The sequence below is a fragment of the Dermacentor andersoni genome, unplaced genomic scaffold (assembly GCF_023375885.2).
Source record: "Dermacentor andersoni unplaced genomic scaffold, qqDerAnde1_hic_scaffold ctg00000398.1, whole genome shotgun sequence".
Classification (NCBI taxonomy): Eukaryota; Metazoa; Arthropoda; class Arachnida; order Ixodida; family Ixodidae; genus Dermacentor; species Dermacentor andersoni.
This window is the reverse complement of record NW_027315083.1, coordinates 10,001-22,500: the sequence shown is the minus strand read 5'-3', so window position 1 is coordinate 22,500 and position 12,500 is coordinate 10,001. Positions and strand designations below refer to the sequence as shown.

Below are 12,500 nucleotides of genomic sequence, written 5' to 3'. Positions count from 1 at the left end.
AGTTTGGGAAAACCTATTTTATGCAGTAGTTTTTATTATTATTATTTTTTTTTTTTTTATTGTGAGAGACGTGAAATCGACACCACGAAATGAACGTCCCTTTGTTACCCTTTTGTTACCGCGGCTTCGAAACCGTGCGTAATACCAATTTAATTGTGTCCTGGTTGGCCGTTTGTCAGCACTTTGTGTTCTTCTAGAAAATCAACTACTAGTTTATAAATTACGTGCGCGAAATTTTCCTCCGTGTGCACCACCAAAATACTTAAAGAAGAGAGAATGCGTCCGGGGCCTTGGGATTTCGAAAATGACGTGCTCTGAAATTTTCACATCCGCCATTGGAAAGATAATTATTATCCGTCGTAAAAAAAAAAAAAAAGAAAAAAAAAAAAGAAAGAAATCACATTTGAAATTATCATTGAAAGTGGCCACGTTTTTCGGGGCATGTCTTGATGAAATAATCTCAGTTCAGTTCAGCATGATTGGATTTCATCTTTTCCAGTATTCTCAGTACTCTCGTTGTAGTACCAATTGCCGGCAGATTTTTTTTTTTAGTTGTTTAGAGTTATACATTCCTGAACGATGTTTTTCTTTTCCTCAAAGCTAGCCATAGAACCAGCGCTTTCTATAAAATCATGACAATAAGAATCCAGCATATCGGTTCATCTTCGGCGCGATTAAAGTTCGGGAACTGGCGATTTTTTATTGCCGTGATCAAGAAGGTTAACACCAGATAAGGCGTGATATTTCAGCATACCAGTCGCGATATCTAATCGAATCTAAGATTGAAATGGCGTTCTGAATTCTTTCGGTTCCAGATAGAAAGAAACAGAAAAAAAAAAAAAAAAGAAAGGATGTGATTGATTGCCATTCAAATCTGAAGACCGCGTGGAGAAAGTGTTCCGGTTTACATTCGGCAAATCAAAATGAACGGCTAAAATTAATCTATCGTCTGGTTTCATGCGCGAGATCACGTAAAAGGCAGCCATTCTTCTTAACATGGTTTCTCTCTTTTGCTCTCTCATTCGCGCACGGAAATTTCTTCGTACGGGAATTTTATGAAGCGAAGGCGGCTGCAGACCATTTTCTTTGTTTAGTTCATGTTCGTAGGCGCAAATTACAAACCTAACACTTGGAGCAACATTTCCACTACTCTAGAGGGGCATGAACTGTAGACAGTGCACGCTTTCTCATTTATCCAATCGCTCGCAAACACATTGCATTGCTAGTCTACAGTGGCAATACAAAGTGACGTTTCACCATGCACGTCGAAGTTCATTACCAGTACCGCGCCAGCATCGACCGGCCGGCGAAGCGACGAGCTCAGCAGCGCATGCGCAAGGCCCGACACCACCCCAACCGAGCTTCCCTGCTTATCGGAGAGAACAAGTGCGCGTGAACACGGGCGCGTCTGAGTATCTGGATTTAAAAAAAAAAAAAGAAAACAAAGAAAGCGTTTCCGAGATATTGACAAAGACAAGTGGTCGCGGTCGCTCTGAATCTTATCGTATTATAGAAAACGTGGGAAGGCGGCGCTTCCTCGAGGGTCAGAAAGTACAATCGTCGAACTAGGTGGCAAGTGGAGTACATCCTTTTTCTTGGAACGGTTTGCAATTGACTGCTTGAATGTGCCGACCACGCGTCGCGGGTCGCGTATAGAGCCAACCGTTGGCAAGCACGCGTCTAGCGTAGCAGCAGAACCGATCGCGGTTGCGATAACCCATCGTTGGCAGCGAAAAAGAAAAACACCCACACGCAGTTTGTAGCAATAACCGTACAAATCAATGTGGTTTTAAATATAGCTTCACTGGTCACCCAAGAAGGGCACCGAAACTTTCTCATGACGCACACCGCTGTAGTCCACAAAGAACAAAGCGCACAAAATAGATATGATACAGCCGCACCGCATTATTTCGTGTTTTCAGCATTTCATTACTTTCGTGTGCATGCGCGCTAGGGCCACGCAGGCCAGGAGTAAAAGGCACGAAAAGAAAAAAAAAAAAAAAAATGATACGCAATCCTAAGCTTTGACTTGACTGCTGTGGCACTCGCATTTGTGTTCTTTACCTTAGGCGAACGCAATGCGCAAACTGAACTGGAATTTCCAATAATGGAAATTCCTGTTTGGCTCATATTTGCGTTTTTCGCCCGAGCAAGCGCTTCACTGCACTACGCTTTGCCCCTTCAACGTGGCTACACTGCCCGGCAGGCGTGTTCTGCGTAGGGCCGAACCTGCAGGCAAAAAGCATGGGCGCCGCCATCTTGTTGAGAGCGGCGCCAGGGACACAATCGCGCCTAGCTCATTGAGTTTTCCCCCAAAACTGAAAAAAATTTGACTTCATTAAACGAGAAAGATGCCACGAGTGCCCCAACAAAAAGCTTTGAGGATTACCGAAGGGTAACTGAGGGCGACGCAACGGGCTCTGGAAAGAAGGATGATGGGTGTGGCGTCACGGGGGGATCGGAATAGAGCAGATTGGGGTGTGCGAGAAGAAACGCTCGTTAATGACACCAAAGTTTAAACCAGGAAAAACAAATGGGCATGCGCAGGGCATGCAATCTGGGGGGAAGATAACCGGTGGCCATTAAGGGTTACAGACTGAATTCCAAGAGGAGGGAAGCGTAGCAGGGGGTGGCAGAAAGTTAGGAGGGCAGATTAGATTAGGGACTACATGGCGACAATCGGCACCTGACCGGGGTACTTGGAGGATCATGGCAGATGCCTTTGCCCTGCAGTGGGCGTAGCCAGGATGATGATGATGATGATGTTCATGATGAAAAGGTAGCAACAGGTCTTCGTAACATACAGGTTAGAAAGATGAGGCACCTTTTAACCCTTGAATATATTTCGCCACATTTGGGCATACGACAAGTTTGTTTTCGAGGCGCTCGGTCCCACTGCTGCGAAAATGTGTACACAAAGGCTGCACAGTAGTTGCCAGAAATCGGGCACTCTATTTTTCTTTCATAGGGAATCTTTCTTCCACTTGGGCAGCGGATTTCGGCGGCAGGGCGAGCTTGCGTGGCCGCGGTGGTTTACGGATCCAAGCGATAGTGAACTCCAAAATCCAGTGTTGGCTTTGAGTGGGATTCATATTGATTGCGAACCCCACGGCTAATCCTACCCCCCATCCCCCCAAGTGGCTCTTTACAGGAGACAATCATTCAGAGACATCGGACAAATAGGAATTCTGGTTCTTTCTTTTGCTTTCATTAATTTTTCTCGAAGCCCATAACTAGAAATTTGCTGGAGCGGCTGTCCCATTTGCGACGCAACAAGTGCGACGCTACACACAGATGGAGTGGCAGTTTAATTACTCTCGTGGTCCGCGAACCGGCATCGTTGCGTGTAGTATAGGAATGGTGCGTGTCAAGTCACTGCTCGCGTTGAGCTTGTGCTCTTCATTTTGATTGAATGAAGTCTCACCTAAGTGAGCGGGGCCGATCCCGGAGGTAGTGCAATACCGGGCCGACCTGCGGCGGAGGTGAAGCAGGCTTCAAGCACTCCGCCAACTTCCAAAAATAGGTTTAATATCGTGGGTCCATATAGAACCCGTATCAGATATTAAGCTGATAAGAACAGATACTACACTTTGATCTTAGCCAAAAGGCCGAGAAGCGATGTCCTTCACTTCACTTCATTGTACTACTGCCTTGTGGGCGCCCTGCCGACATGGGTAACCTCAGCAACAGCGTGGGCAATATTATAAAATTCAGCCTGTGTACAGACTCAACGCTCCCTATCTCACGGATGAACTCGCAACGCCTCAGTCTTTCGCTGTTAACGAAACGCTGTCGCGTAGAAACGAGACCCGAGTGCAAGCTTGCTTGTAACGCGAAACCAACCAAGGCAACCTCGTAGAAAACGGAACAGGCGAGCGGAAAAAAACGCGCCAGGGGAATGCTTACTTCCGTCTGAATGCGACCGCTCAAGGTGACCTTCCTTGAGGGCTTCGTTTCAAGCCCGTGTGCAATTGTAATATACTACGCGCATTTCCTTCATTTCTTTTTATTTACCGCAAGGCCCACTGAAAATTTTGATACGGCACAGGCCGGGACGGATCGCAACGTGTCGAATCGACCGGTAGAATTAGGTAGCATGCCCCATGTACGAAGACGAGCAACATAGAAGTGAATGACAAAATAAATATAGAAAACGCTGCACACTCCTTCCCACCGGAAACATAGAGGGGAGAAAGATCGCCATCTGAAACACAGGCATTGTAAAAAAAAAAAAAAAAGTGCTACCTCATCATCTTTACCATTACCGTGTGTGTGTATGTATATATGCATGTGTGTGTGTGTGTGTGTGTGTGTGTGTTTGTGTATTTATATATATATATATATATATATACGCACACATGCTAGCATAGCTTAAACGCAGCTGGAAAGCTCAGCCTTGCACAAGAACCACCCCCTGTCGCAAACCCCTTTGAAACATTCAAATGGGAAACACGAGTACAGCGAGGTCGTTCGAACCTGGCGCCAAAACGCATTAGCGCCATCTGTGTACGGAACTAGGAAAACCTGCGGACTTTGCAATACAGAAAGAAAGGTAGATGGCGCGAGCTAACGCTCCATTGCATACTAAGAACGAGAGTTAGTGAATAATGGCAGAAACGTCTTGGGAAGAGAAAAAAAAAAAAAAAAAACGCGCAACAGTTGTTGGCTTGTGCAAGCACTCTATGTTACAGCGATTAAAGAGCATAGCATCTTCTACAACAGCAGCTACAAAAAGAAGAAGAACGTGAGAGAGGGAGAGACACAGGCGTGTTTCTTTGGAATGCAGAGCATGCAGCACATACTATAAAGTGCCAAAGAGACGGGGAAAGCAGATGGCGCGAAGGTGTATGTCCTCAAAGCTTGAAAGCAATTTCTAAATTACAACATGTACCGAAGTCCACCTACTCTCATCAGGTTGCTCCCGCCTCCAGTTGCGTTTAAAGTGAAATTACAGTCGCCTCAAAGGCAGACAGAGAGAGAGTGAAAATAGGTACACTTGCTTCGCGCAGCTGCAGCCGTTCAAATTTTACAGCAAGAGCACTCCCGAAAGCACAAAGTCCGCTGCCGCCTGGGCGCAATGCGCTCGCTTCAGTAAATTGCCGTGCTGGCCTCGGCAACCAAGAGGTGTAGTGCGGCAGACTGCTGCATTGTAGCACACCGGAAACCGTGCAGACGTAAGCGATCGCCTCGACATCGCTGCGAGCGCTCGAAGAGACAAAGTCCGAAACCACGTGTGCCGGGGCGGTGCGAGCGCGACGCCTTTGACGCAACTTTTGCGTACAAGCCGCCGCACCGCCACGACGGAATCGCTGGCATCCCGCACGCAGCTGCATTGTGTCACGCCGGCAATCGTTGAAACACCACGCAGTCGTCGGCGTCGGCCCCGACATGGTTGCGAGCGCTGGAAGAGACAAAGTCCGAAACCGCGTGTGCCGGGGCGGCGCGAGCGCGACGCCTTTGACGCAACTTTTGTGTACAAGCCGCCGCACGGCCACGACGGAGCCGGTGTCACCCTGCAGAGGGCTGCACTATAGCACGCCGGGAACCGGCAAAGAACCGCGCAGACGTCGTCGTTGGCCGCGGCGTTGCCGCGAGCACGCGAAGAGACAAAGTCCGAAACGACGTCAGCCGGGGCGTCGAGCACGCCGCCCGCACTGTTCGCACGCGTGCTCGGAAATGGCGAAGGGGCCGCGCTAGCGTGCCTTGAATCGGTGAGCGGCGGTACCGCGGCGATCGCCAGAGCTCGAATCCGCCCTGCAAAAGCCAAATATTGGCGCTCGGCTCGGCGCAGTACGCCGCCGCGTCGCACGAGTACGGCCCCATGGAGGTCTGGGCACTTATCGCTGCTACTGTAAGGGGCCGTACGGCCCCGGCCGACATTGTACCGTAGTGCGATTTTCGGCTTGCGCGTGCTCGTGGCGTAGTCCGCGCACCGTTCCGACGTCGACAATCGTGCCCACGACTACGCGAGCGCTGGAAGAGACAAAGTCCGAAACCGCGTGTGCCGGGGCGGCGCGAGCGCGACGCCTTTGACGTAACTTTTGCGTACAAGCCGCCGCACGGACACGACGGAATCGCTGGCATCCCGCACGCAGCTGCATTGTGTCACGCCGGCAATCGTTGAAACACCACGCAGTCGTCGGCGTCGGCCCCGACATGGTTGCGAGCGCTGGAAGAGACAAAGTCCGAAACCGCGTGTGCCGGGGCGGCGCGAGCGCGACGCCTTTGACGCAACTTTTGCGTACAAGCCGCCGCACGGCCACGACGGAGCCGGTGTCACCCTGCAGAGGGCTGCACTATAGCACGCCGGGAACCGGCAAAGAACCGCGCAGACGTCGTCGTTGGCCGCGGCGTTGCCGCGAGCACGCGAAGAGACAAAGTCCGAAACGACGTCAGCCGGGGCGTCGAGCACGCCGCCCGCACTGTTCGCACGCGTGCTCGGAAATGGCGAAGGGGCCGCGCTAGCGTGCCTTGAATCGGTGAGCGGCGGTACCGCGGCGATCGCCAGAGCTCGAATCCGCCCTGCAAAAGCCAAATATTGGCGCTCGGCTCGGCGCAGTACGCGGCCGCGTCGCACGAGTACGGCCCCATGGAGGTCTGGGCACTTATCGCTGCTACTGTAAGGGGCCGTACGGCCCCGGCCGACATTGTACCGTAGTGCGATTTTCGGCTTGCGCGTGCTCGTGGCGTAGTCCGCGCACCGTTCCGACGTCGACAATCGTGCCCACGACTACGCGAGCGCTGGAAGAGACAAAGTCCGAAACCGCGTGTGCCGGGGCGGCGCGAGCGCGACGCCTTTGACGCAACTTTTGCGTACAAGCCGCCGCACGGCCACGACGGAGCCGGTGTCACCCTGCAGAGGGCTGCACTATAGCACGCCGGGAACCGGCAAAGAACCGCGCAGACGTCGTCGTTGGCCGCGGCGTTGCCGCGAGCACGCGAAGAGACAAAGTCCGAAACGACGTCAGCCGGGGCGTCGAGCACGCCGCCCGCACTGTTCGCACGCGTGCTCGGAAATGGCGAAGGGGCCGCGCTAGCGTGCCTTGAATCGGTGAGCGGCGGTACCGCGGCAATCGCCAGAGCTCGAATCCGCCCTGCAAAAGCCAAATATTGGCGCTCGGCTCGGCGCAGTACGCCGCCGCGTCGCACGAGTACGGCCCCATGGAGGTCTGGGCACTTATCGCTGCTACTGTAAGGGGCCGTAGGGCCCCGGCCGACATTGTACCGTAGTGCGATTTTCGTCTTGCGCGTGCTCGTGGCGGTGTCCGCGCACCGTTCCGAAGTCGACAATCGTGCCCACGACTACGCGAGCGCTGGAAGAGACAAAGTCCGAAACCGCGTGTGCCGGGGCGGCGCGAGCGCGACGCCTTTGACGCAACTTTTGCGTACAAGCCGCCGCACGGCCACGACGGAGCCGGTGTCACCCTGCAGAGGGCTGCACTATAGCACGCCGGGAACCGGCAAAGAACCGCGCAGACGTCGTCGTTGGCCGCGGCGTTGCCGCGAGCACGCGAAGAGACAAAGTCCGAAACGACGTCAGCCGGGGCGTCGAGCACGCCGCCCGCACTGTTCGCACGCGTGCTCGGAAATGGCGAAGGGGCCGCGCTAGCGTGCCTTGAATCGGTGAGCGGCGGTACCGCGGCAATCGCCAGAGCTCGAATCCGCCCTGCAAAAGCCAAATATTGGCGCTCGGCTCGGCGCAGTACGCCGCCGCGTCGCACGAGTACGGCCCCATGGAGGTCTGGGCACTTATCGCTGCTACTGTAAGGGGCCGTAGGGCCCCGGCCGACATTGTACCGTAGTGCGATTTTCGTCTTGCGCGTGCTCGTGGCGGTGTCCGCGCACCGTTCCGAAGTCGACAATCGTGCCCACGACTACGCGAGCGCTGGAAGAGACAAAGTCCGAAACCGCGTGTGCCGGGGCGGCGCGAGCGCGACGCCTTTGACGCAACTTTTGCGTACAAGCCGCCGCACGGCCACGACGGAGCCGGTGTCACCCTGCAGAGGGCTGCACTATAGCACGCCGGGAACCGGCAAAGAACCGCGCAGACGTCGTCGTTGGCCGCGGCGTTGCCGCGAGCACGCGAAGAGACAAAGTCCGAAACGACGTCAGCCGGGGCGTCGAGCACGCCGCCCGCACTGTTCGCACTCGTGCTCGGAAATGGCGAAGGGGCCGTGCTAGCGTGCCTCGAATCGATCGGCCGGGGGCCCCGTAGGGCGACAGAAAGGCAATTGTGCAGGAAACCGTACTGGCCATTAGCGAGAAATTGCCGTTCGCGCATTCGGTAGACGCGCTGCGCTTTCACGACTTCGGCATTGTGCTGCCGACGTAAGCTTTCAATCTTGCTCGCGGCGTTACGAGGCGGCACGATTTTCGCCAAACGCTCGTCGAAAGTGGCACGAGTACGGCCCCATGGAGGTCTGGGTACTTATCGCTGCTATTATATGGGGGTCCCAGAGAGCAGTCGCCCCCAAAGCGACCTGGGTGTTTGATATGCGGCGGGCTTCGTGCCCGTCAAGCGTGTCCCCGGTATCGCTCCCGTGGATCCCACAGCTGACGTCTGCAGCCTCATCCGCTTGATGCGTTAGGGGCTGGTTGTCGGACGACGCTTTTTCCACGATATCGAAGTGTGTTCCGCATCGTCCTCGGACGAATCAAATACGAAAGCGCCGAAGGCGCGGGCGTGACCCGTCGCCTAGCGGCTTTGCCGTCTCGGCTACGTTGCAAGTGTCGGTCGGTCCACCAGTGCTGCGGGCTCGAGAGAAACCGCAAGCCGCGATCGAGTCGACACAACCGGTCTATCGAGAATGTTGCGTGCTTCTTGCCGCGTGGCGATACCCGGCCCTGCGGGGAGGGCGCCGTAGCGAGCTCGAACGCCGTCGTCTCGGACTGTGCAAAGTGCTACCCTTTGCGAGAACGAAGCGTGTTGGGGCGCCTGAAGGTGGCCTCGGCATCGCAAAAACGGCGTCCGGCCTGCTTGAAAGGCTGGACGCGCAGTTGAACGATTACCTGGTTGATCCTGCCAGTAATCATATGCTTGTCTCAAAGATTAAGCCATGCATGTCTAAGTACATGCCGAAATAAGGCGAAACCGCGAATGGCTCATTAAATCAGTTATGGTTCCTTAGATCGTTTCTTCCTACTTGGATAACTGTGGCAATTCTAGAGCTAATACATGCAGTGAGCCTGAAGCCCTTTGGGCGACGGGTGCTTTTATTAGACCAAGATCGATCGGGTTTCGGCCCGTATTGTGTGGTGACTCTGGATAACTTTGTGCTGATCGCATGGCCACGAGCCGGCGACGTTTCTTTCAAGTGTCTGCCTTATCAACTTTCGATGGTAGGTTACTTGCTTACCATGGTTGTTACGGGTAACGGAGAATCAGGGTTCGATTCCGGAGAGGGAGCCTGAGAAACGGCTACCACATCCAAGGAAGGCAGCAGGCGCGCAAATTACCCACTCCCGGCACGGGGAGGTAGTGACGAAAAATAACAATACGGGACTCTTTTGAGGCCCCGTAATTGAAATGAGTACACTCTAAATCCTTTAACGAGGATCAATTGGAGGGCAAGTCTGGTGCCAGCAGCCGCGGTAATTCCAGCTCCAATAGCGTATACTAAAGCTGCTGCGGTTAAAAAGCTCGTAGTTGGATCTCAGTTCCAGACGAGTAGTGCATCTACCCGATGCGACGGCTCGGACTGAACATCATGCCGGTCCTTTCTTGGTGCACTTCATTGTGTGCCTCGAGAAGGCCGGTGCTTTTACTTTGAAAAAATTAGAGTGCTCAACGCAGGCGAGTCGCCTGAATAAACTTGCATGGAATAATAGAACAAGACCTCGTTTCTGTTCTGTTGGTTTTTGGAATACGAGGTAATGATTAAGAGGGACAGACGGGGGCATTCGTATTGCGGCGCTAGAGGTGAAATTCTTGGACCGTCGCAAGACGAACTACTGCGAAAGCATTTGCCAAGAATGTTTTCTTTGATCAAGAACGAAAGTCAGAGGTTCGAAGGCGATCAGATACCGCCCTAGTTCTGACCATAAACGATGCCAACCAGCGATCCGCCTGAGTTACTCAAATGACTCGGCGGGCAGCTTCCGGGAAACCAAAGTGTTTGGGTTCCGGGGGAAGTATGGTTGCAAAGCTGAAACTTAAAGGAATTGACGGAAGGGCACCACCAGGAGTGGAGCCTGCGGCTTAATTTGACTCAACACGGGAAAACTTACCCGGCCCGGACACTGGGAGGATTGACAGATTGAGAGCTCTTTCTTGATTCGGTGGATGGTGGTGCATGGCCGTTCTTAGTTGGTGGAGCGATTTGTCTGGTTAATTCCGATAACGAACGAGACTCTAGCCTATTAAATAGGTGCGGGGTTCCCAGCACCTTACAACCTTCTTAGAGGGACAAGCGGCTCCTAGCCGCACGAAACAGAGCAATAACAGGTCTGTGATGCCCTTAGATGTCCGGGGCCGCACGCGCGCTACACTGAAGGAAGCAGCGTGTCTTTATCCCTGTCTGAAAGGACTGGGTAACCCGTGGAACTTCTTTCGTGATTGGGATAGGGGCTTGCAATTGTTCCCCTTGAACGAGGAATTCCCAGTAAGCGCGAGTCATAAGCTCGCGTTGATTACGTCCCTGCCCTTTGTACACACCGCCCGTCGCTACTACCGATTGAATGATTTAGTGAGGTCTTCGGACCGATGTCCGGCGCGGCCTTTCGGTTGCGCCGGTCTGTTGGAAAGATGACCAAACTTGATCATTTAGAGGAAGTAAAAGTCGTAACAAGGTTTCCGTAGGTGAACCTGCGGAAGGATCATTACCGGATTGTGAAGGGTGGCGAGCGCCATTGTTTCTACCCCGTGTGGGTGAAGCAGCTCGCTGCGCCCGACGCTTTCCGCCGCTGGCCCCGCTTGGACGCGGGGACGGCTATACCCGAACATGCCGGGGACTGCCTGAATTTTGAGGGGCGCCCCGTGCCAAATTTGTTGCGCCCAGTGGACGCCGGCTGCAACCTTGGACGGTTGGCTTGGCCGCGCCCGCGGGTAGAAACGGCGTAACGCACACTGGGTGGGCTTTCTGTCCGCTTTGGCGCTCTTGCGCGGAATGGGAGTAAGACGACCCGACCTGCTGCTTTGCCCAGTACGAGGGGAACGGCGAAGCGTGCGGTCGGTCAAGGAACTGACGGTCGAGAGCTAATGCCGCTGCCGCTTAGTACACACACGGAACCGTGGTGCGAGCGCTCTCCCGTCCTCCGCGGCAAACGCTGCCGAGTCTGAAAAGGCTGGCGGCTGCCGGTCGCTTCCTGCGGCGAGTATGGAGTAACGACCCGACTTTGTTGCCACCCAAGTACTAAAGGAACGGTGTGGCGCTCGGTCGGTCATGGAACTGTCGGTATGAGGGTGCGGCTGCCAAGTACGGAAGGAACCGTGGCCTAAAGTGCTCTCCCGTCCTCCGCGGCAAATGCCACCGAGTCCGAAAGGGCCGGAGGCTGCCGGTCGGCTCCTGCTCGTGACGCGCGAGGTGTCGAGATCGCGGTTTAATGCGACGACGTCTGCAGGCTATTCGCCCGCCGCCGAGGGAAAGGCGGCGTTGCTGCGAAGTACCGAAGGAAACGCGGCTTTGCTACGTCGGAAGCGTTCTGCGGTTAGCGGACTTGTGCGCTTTGGGAAGGCGCCGCACGTCGAAAGAGGAAGTACGGACAGACGAGGGACTGTAGTCCCGGTTTCGAACGCACTTGCGGCCAGGCCCTTGCTGGCTTCGTCTTCCGCCTCAAGTAGACTTGTTGTGGCGCCGGCGCAGGGAGCCGTCCCTGGCACTGGCCGAGTGGTTTTGGAGAGCTGCGCGAGTACGCGCGCCGGGCTCTTGTCTTTCGTCTCAAGTAGGCTGTTGGATCAACAGCGGTTATGCTGCGGCGATCTGCCGATGCGAAAGTGTGTGTGTGTTTGAGGCCCTTCTATGAACCTACTGCTGACTGAAGCGAAGCACGTCGATGGGGGTGAAGCCCTGCCCGTGGCCGTGTAGCCGTTAAAGACTCCACAGCGGCTTAGCCCTAATCATGGCTCTGTCGCTCTTTGCAATTTTTAGTGGAGCGATGTGAACGTGCACACGAGACACACGGGTCCGGTGGATGGTTGGCAGGTAAAACCGGCTTCGAGTGCGCGCAAACGGCATAAGGTGCCTCGAGGGCAAGCGAGGAAGGCGTGGGCGCAAAACACACGCGCGAGTAGCAGGAGTGGAGTGCCATTAGGCTTTCAGCTGCTGAGACGCGGCCGCCGAAAGAGCGAGACTGGAGGAGCGCACGCCGAAAGGCGCTCTTCGAAACCACACACAGGGAGACGCCACGTGCCTAAAACCCTGGTTGTACTGTACTGAATTGAACAAACTATTTTTCACGACTCTAAGCGGTGGATCACTCGGTTCTCGGGTCGATGAAGAACGCAGCCAGCTGCGAGACTTGGTGTGAATTGCAGGACACACTGAGCACTGATTCTTTGAACG

General features: G+C 54.4%; 3 non-coding genes across 3 annotated transcripts in view; 2 read left to right on the top strand and 1 right to left on the bottom strand.

Annotated features, from left to right (window-relative positions):
- Positions 1-3,428: 3,428 nt before the first annotated feature.
- On the bottom strand, positions 3,429-3,620 carry LOC126523404 (U2 spliceosomal RNA). The gene has a single exon (XR_007597646.1). It is a non-coding gene; the product is annotated as a U2 spliceosomal RNA (small nuclear RNA).
- Positions 3,621-9,006: 5,386 nt separating this feature from the next.
- Positions 9,007-10,821, top strand: LOC126523380 (small subunit ribosomal RNA). The gene has a single exon (XR_007597644.1). It is a non-coding gene; the product is annotated as a small subunit ribosomal RNA (ribosomal RNA).
- Positions 10,822-12,395: 1,574 nt separating this feature from the next.
- Positions 12,396-12,500, top strand: part of LOC126523401 (5.8S ribosomal RNA) — a 153-nt gene continuing 48 nt past the window's right edge. Inside the window, exon 1 of the ribosomal RNA XR_007597645.1 lies at positions 12,396-12,500. This exon is cut by the window's right edge and continues 48 nt beyond it. This is a non-coding gene — a ribosomal RNA (5.8S ribosomal RNA).